Source organism: Panulirus ornatus, chromosome 27 (genome assembly GCF_036320965.1).
Source record: "Panulirus ornatus isolate Po-2019 chromosome 27, ASM3632096v1, whole genome shotgun sequence".
NCBI classification, from domain to species: Eukaryota; Metazoa; Arthropoda; class Malacostraca; order Decapoda; family Palinuridae; genus Panulirus; species Panulirus ornatus.
The window spans coordinates 1,037,394-1,044,554 of NC_092250.1; the positions used below are offsets into that span (position 1 = coordinate 1,037,394).

Genomic DNA, 7,161 nt, shown 5'->3' on the forward strand with positions numbered 1-7,161 from the left:
ACGCCATCTCAGCTATTAACTTTAACTCTATTACCACGAGAAATATCATTGAATCTTCTATTGTTAAATACACAAAGAATTATAATAATTATAATCTTAATATTAGTGATGGTCTCTATAAATTGGATAACTGTATTGTTGATAGAATTTGTATACAATTCACCTGGTCCACATAATAAGTTTATGATACGCTCATTGTCTGTCTTGGACAATCGCATGTTTACCAGATGGCGTCCTAGCTACGTCTCTTCGATGTATATCAACTAACTGTTATACTTCTCTCTTGTGTCTCCCCTGATGATGTGATTATGACACGAAAGTGCACTTGGGAACTTATCGTGTTTCATTTCCTCCTCATGGACTCATAGGAATATATATATATATATATATATATATATATATATATATATATATATATATATATATTATCCCTGGGGATAGGGGAGAGAGAATACTTCCCACGTATTCCCTGCATGTCGTAGAAGGCGACTAAAAGGGGAGGGAGCGGGTGGCTGGAAATCCTCCCCTCTCGCTTTTTTTTTTTTTTTTTAATTTTCCAAAAGGGAACAGAGAAGGGGGCCAGGTGAGGATATTCCCTCAAAGGCCCAGTCCTCTGTTCTCAACGCTACCTCGCTAATGCGGGAAATGGCGAATAGTATGAAATATATATATATATATATATATATATATATATATATATATATATATATATATATATATATATATATATATATTGGGCCCTGATGATGATGATTTGATCATGACACGAAAGTGCACTTGGGTAACTTGCCGTGTTTCATCACCCCATCCCTTCCAGTGGACTCTTAGCAATAGACATGACCACCCGCACCATTACGATGCATTCCATGTATACCTCTCGTGTCTTTCCTTACCTTTGAGGTCCTTTGAGCAGTCGTCGATGGGCACCACCAGGGAGGCGCCTGCGATCGAACCCTTCAGTAGCGGGTGGCGAATGGGGTCCCCAGGGACCGCCTCCAGTAAGGAGGTGCATGATGGGTCGGCGAGGTGGACTGGCGGCCCGATGGGTGTATATGATGGGTCATGGTCTGGAAAGGATATATATATATATATATATATATATATATATATATATATATATATATATATATATATATATATATATATATATATTGGATTGAGAGAGAGAGAGAGAGAGAGAGAGAGAGAGAGAGAGAGAGAGAGAGAGAGAGAGAGAGAGAGAGAGAAACTGTGAAGATGTAGTGTACTTGTGAACGACAGGTTTGCGAATATTGGAACGTCCCATCCCTTGGATTCGCCACTCTCTTGCTGGGGGGGGGGGGTTCATTCTTCAAAAAAGAAAAGAAAAAAAGGTTTTACACAGGCCTTTAGGCCTTTGGAACACCACCTTCGCGTGGCCCAATGGCCCACAGACGACACACAGACGGCCCACAGACACACGTTCCAGATCGCTGCAAACCTGTATTAGCTCGTCGTCTTATCTCTACCCTCTTATCTCACTCAACCAACAAGGATCTCCCCCCGCCCCTCCCTGACTTCGATATCTTTTATCTCTGAACTGATAAGGATTTGTCTTTTTCGACATCTTGCTCTTTGTTTAAAAGTGCTGATCCCATTTGACCTATCACCACGAGTTGGCTTTCTTATCTTGTTCTTTGACTTGTTATCTTTTGTTCTCTGACTTGTTATCTTTGCCCCTGCTATCTCTTGTCTTCCTGCTGTTCCTGTGTGCCGCCCTCCTTCGAGAACCTGTGAGGGTCGTGGCCCTTGTGGACCTGATTTCAAATTGATGGCACACCCTTGGCACGGGTCGCATATGTTTCCTGCGTTTTCTGTATACGTACAACTGTTTGTTTATCTTTTTTTGTTTCACTGATGTGGTGCATTCACAGGTGGGCTAAAAGGGTCGAGTTCGCGCCAGTTCGAATCCCAGTAACAGCCTGTCCACAGTCAGCTGTTCATCCTTGTTCCTTCCGCTTCTGAGACCTATGTCCTCTTCGCCAGCCTCACTTTCCTCATTCTCTCCATATGTCCAGACCATTTTCGTACACTCTCTTCACTTCTCACAAACACCTTCATTACCACACACCTCCCTCTTAACTCTTTTATTTTTTTTTCCTTTTTTAACTTGCTCGATCAAAGCACCTCACAAAACATGTTGTTCCCAGGCATTTTAATTCCAGATAACGATCTCCTTTTCGGCACATTTTTCAGTTCTCCCAGAACCTTTCGCCCCCATACCCACCTCATGACTCGTTTCCGCTTCCATGGTTCCATCCACTGCCATGTCCACTGACGGGTATCTTAAAATATTTGACTTTCTGTAGACTTTCTCCATTCATTCACCCCCAATTAACTTGCTATATACCTGATAACCTTGCATTTACTCACAGTTTACCCTCAACTTCCTCCTTTCACACACTCTTCCAAACGCAGTCGCCAGCTTCTGCAGTTTCTCACTCACAATCAGCCCACCAGGGTTGGATCATCGGCATACAGAAGCTGTCTCACTTCCCAAAAGCCCACCCCTTTCATCCCCAACAGACAACAACATACTCGCCCCTTTCTCTCTCCCCAAGAGTTTCTCATTCACCTCCCTCACCACCCCATCCATGAACAGATTAAACACCCACGGCGACATCACAACACACACTCCTCCCCCTCTGCCGCAGACCGACATTCACTGGGAACCATGCCTTCTTCAGACACACACACACACACACACACACACACACACACACACACACACACACACACACACACTAGACATCACACCTCACTGTTCCTTCGTATTTCCTGCGCATTTTCCCCCGTCCGAAAACATGGCCCTGCGCATGATCTCATGCGTGTCACCGTACTGAAGAGCTGCAGAGGACAGGCCGTTTTCTTTGGGTCGTTTTCTTTTTGTACATGTTATTATGTATTATATATATATTATATTTTTTCACGTCACTTAGGTCCTCGAGTGCAGGCGTAGGGCCATTTCGAGTGCCATTTCCAAAAGGCTTTTCTCGTGTCTTGTTTTGGTTCTGGGGGGAAGAGGGGCATTTAAAAGGCCACGCAGCGCATCTGTGTAGAGGCAACACATGTGAAGGACGTGAGAGAGACACACTGGGGTCCATAAGACACTGGCGCGATGTGACGAGATAAGAGACACTGGTGGGATGGGACGAGATAAAGAGATAAGAGACACTGGTGGGATGCGACGAGATAAGAGACACTAGTGGGATGGGACGAGATAAAGAGATAAGAGACACTGGTGGGATGGGACGAGATAAAGAGATAAGAGACACTGGTGGGATGCGACGAGATAAGACATACTGGTGGGATGGGACGAGATAAAGAGATAAGAGACACTGGTGGGATGGGACGAGAGAGAGAGAGAGAGAGAGAGAGAGAGAGAGAGAGAGAGAGAGAGAGAGAGAGCCTGAGCCTGGGTGCGGGCGCTTGGCTTCTTACCCGTCATGGCGCTGGCTGGCGTGGGTCTGAGGCGCGGGGTCTTCCTGATAGTGGCGGGGGGTGTGATGGGGGGGGGGGGGGGGGGGGAGGGGGGGGACCAACCTTGAAAAAGGGGGAGGGATGTGGGGGGGGGATGTTGGGGGGGGTGGGTTCGGTGTTGGCCCACCGGGTGTGGCACCAACTTTGTGGGGGGAGAGGGAGAGGGTGGCCTTCTCCGCTTGGCTAAGACCCACTGGCACGAGGTCTTCAGGTGTGTGTGTGTGTGTGTGTGTGTGTGTGAGGGAGGGAGTAGTGGGGAGTGTTGGTGATGTGTGTGAGGGAGGGAGTAGTGGGAAGGGTTGGTGATGTGTGGGAGGGAGGGAGGAGTGGGGAGTGTTGGTGATGTGTGGGAGGGAGGGAGGAGTGGGGAGTGTTGGTGATGTGTGGGAGGGAGGGAGGAGTGGGGAGTGTTGGTGATGTGTGGGAGGGAGGGAGGAGTGGGGAGTGTTGGTGATGTGTGGGAGGGAGGGAGGAGTGGGGAGTGTTGGTGATGTCTGGGAGGGAGGGAGGAGTGGGGAGTGTTGGTGATGTGTGGGAGGGAGTAGTTAAGAGTGTTGGTGATGTTCTGGAGGGATTACGTAAGAGTGTTGGTGATGTGTGGGAGGGAGGGAGTAGTGAAGTGTGGGTGATGTGTTGGAGGGATTATATAAGAGTGTTGGTGATATGTGGGAGGGAGGGAGTAGTGAAGTGTTGGTGATGTGTGGGAGGGAGTGTTGGTGATGTGTGGGAGGGAGTGTTGGTGATGTGTGGGAGGGAGTGTTGGTGATGTGTAGGAGGGAGTGTTGGTGATGTGTGGGAGGGAGTGTTGGTGATGTGTGGGAGGGAGTGTTGGTGATGTGTGGGAGGGAGTGTTGGGGGTTGGGCCAGGGGTGTTGGTGAGGGGCCGGCGTCGTGACGTCACCAGGATGGTGGTGTTGGTGATGGTGGTGATGGTGTTGGTGTTGGTGATGGTGATGGTGATGGTGTTGGTGATGGAGAGAGGAGAGGCGGCGCGTGTGTGGCGCTTCTTCTCTCAGAGAAGGCTGGACACCAACTGTGTGTTGGGGGGGGTGTGTGGGTGGTGAGGCCCCCGCCCCCCCATCTCCAGAGGGAGGGAGGGAATTGATGGGGAGGGGGCACACACACACACACACACACACACACACACACACACACACACACGCGCGCACACACACGCGCGTGCCCCAACTTCGTATTTCTCACCCTCGTTTCCCCTCTCCCCACCCACCTTGCGAGGGTGGGGAGAAGGGAGGGGAGGGGAGAAGGGAGGGGCCTGCACCCCCCCGCACGCGCACACACGTGGTGTTGTGTTATGTACAGTATGCGAGACGGGGGAGGAATCCATCCCCCCCTCCCCCTCACCCCCCACACACCTCACACCCCCCCCCCCCTCCCCCCGTCTCGCTTGGCGACCGTCTCTCGTGTGTCTTCGGTTTTCGGTGGTTTGAACTGGTTCCTCCCAGACCCTCCTCCTCCCCCTCCACCAAACCCCCACCACCACCACCTCTCCTCCCCTTAGCCCCCAACCCCCACCTTACCCCGCCCCCACCTCGGTGTACAAATCATTGGTGCTCAGGTGCAAGAAATCACACCCATACATATATATATATATATATATATATATATATATATATATATATATATATATATATATATATATATATATCGACAATCACATGTTTACCAAATGGCGTCCTAGCTTCGTCTCTTCGATGTATATCAAGTGACTGTTATATTTCTCTCTTGTGTCTCCCCTGATGATGATGTGATTATTACACGAAAGTGCACTTGGGAACTTTTCGTGTTTCATTTTCCCCCGTGGACTCATAGGATATATATATATATATATATATATATATATATATATATATATATATATATATATATATATATATATATTCCTTACATATTCGCCATTTCTCGCGTGAGCGAGGTAGCGTTAAGAACAGAGGACCGATCTTTTGAGGGGGAAATACCTCACTTGGCCCCGTTCTCTGTTCCTTCTTTTGGAAAAGTGAAAAAACAGGAGGGGAGGATATATATATATATATATATATATATATATATATATATATATATATATATATATATATATATATTTTTTTTTTTTGTTTTCGTTGTTCCCTTTTTGTGTACAAAGACTCCATGTCTCTCTGTACCTCTTTGAGTGTGTTTGCCCGAGTTGATAATACAGGAGGAGAAGAAGAAAAAGAAGAGGAGGCCGTTGTGAAAAATGTTGTATTCTGTAACGCAGGGAGGTGGAGAGAGAGAGAGAGAGAGAGAGAGAGAGAGAGAGAGAGAGAGAGAGAGAGAGAGAGAGAGAGAGAGACTCTGTGATTTAAGTCCAAGAGTGTTGTCGTATTAACTCTGGTATGTGTTCATTTACCTTAAAGTCTGAACGCGTTCAACGAAAGGTGTTACATTCAGTTATGTTCGTTTTATGTGGACAGAATAGGTATGCGGGCCGCGAAGTTGTGTATATATATATATATATATATATATATATATATATATATATATATATATATATATATATATGGTGGCTGATTCATGTGAGAAACTGCAGAAGCTGGTGACTGAGTTTGGTAAAGTGTGTGAAAGAAGAAAGTTAAGAGTAAATGTGAATAAGAGCAAGGTTATTAGGTACAGTAGGGTTGAGGGTCAAGTAAATTGGGAGGTAAGTTTGAATGGAGAAAAACTGGAGGAAGTAAAGTGTTTTAGATATCTGGGAGTGGATCTGTCAGCGGATGGAACCATGGAAGCGGAAGTTAATCATAGGGTGGAGGAGGGGGCGAAAATCCTGGGAGCCTTGAAGAATGTGTGGAAGTCGAGAACATTATCTCGGAAAGCAAAAATGAGTATGTTTGAAGGAATAGTGGTTCCAACAATGTTGTATGGTTGCGAGGCGTGGGCTATGGATAGAGTTGTGCGCAGGAGGATGGATGTGCTGGAAATGAGATGTTTGAGGACAATGTGTGGTGTGAAGTGGTTTGATCGAGTAAGTAATGTAAGGGTAAGAGAGATGTGTGGAAATAAAAAGAGCGTGGTTGAGAGAGCAGAAGAGGGTGTTTTGAAATGGTTTGGGCACATGGAGAGAATGAATGAGGAAAGATTGACCAAGAGGATATATGTGTCGGAGGTGGAGGGAACGAGGAGAAGTGGGAGACCAAATTTTAGGTGGAAAGATGGAGTGAAAAAGATTTTGTGTGATCGGGGCCTGAACATGCAGGAGGGTGAAATGAGGGCAAGGAATAGAGTGAATTGGATCGATGTGGTATACCGGGGTTGACGTGCTGTCAGTGGATTGAATCAGGGCATGTGAAGCGTCTGGGGTAAACCATGGAAAGCTGTGTAGGTATGTGTATTTGCGTGTGTGGACGTAGACATGTGTATGGGGGGGGTTGGGCCATTTCTTTTGTCTGTTTCCTTGCGCTACCTCGCAAACGCGGGAGACAGCGACAAAGCAAAATAATGATAATAATATATATATATATATATATATATATATATATATATATATATATATATATATATATATATATATATATATATATATATGGTCTTTGAATTGTTAACACCTGTCATTTGTACGATTTCTTGATGGTCATGTGTGAAATTGACATTAATTCTCAGACATGCACCGCCCAACTTCTAACTCAAGAT

The 7,161-nt window shown here is 46.2% G+C and overlaps 1 protein-coding gene across 2 annotated transcripts in view; it reads right to left on the bottom strand.

The window, feature by feature from the left end:
- LOC139757517 (facilitated trehalose transporter Tret1-2 homolog) overlaps window positions 1-3,545 on the bottom strand; it is a 14,771-nt gene extending 11,226 nt beyond the window's left edge. For both annotated transcript variants that reach the window (XM_071678032.1, XM_071678030.1), the window contains exons 1-2: window positions 3,460-3,545; window positions 894-1,067 (exon numbers count right to left, since the gene is read on the bottom strand). The gene's annotated coding sequence lies outside the window, so the exon portion shown is untranslated. The remainder of the gene's footprint in view (window positions 1-893; window positions 1,068-3,459) is intronic.
- Window positions 3,546-7,161: the final 3,616 nt, after the last annotated feature.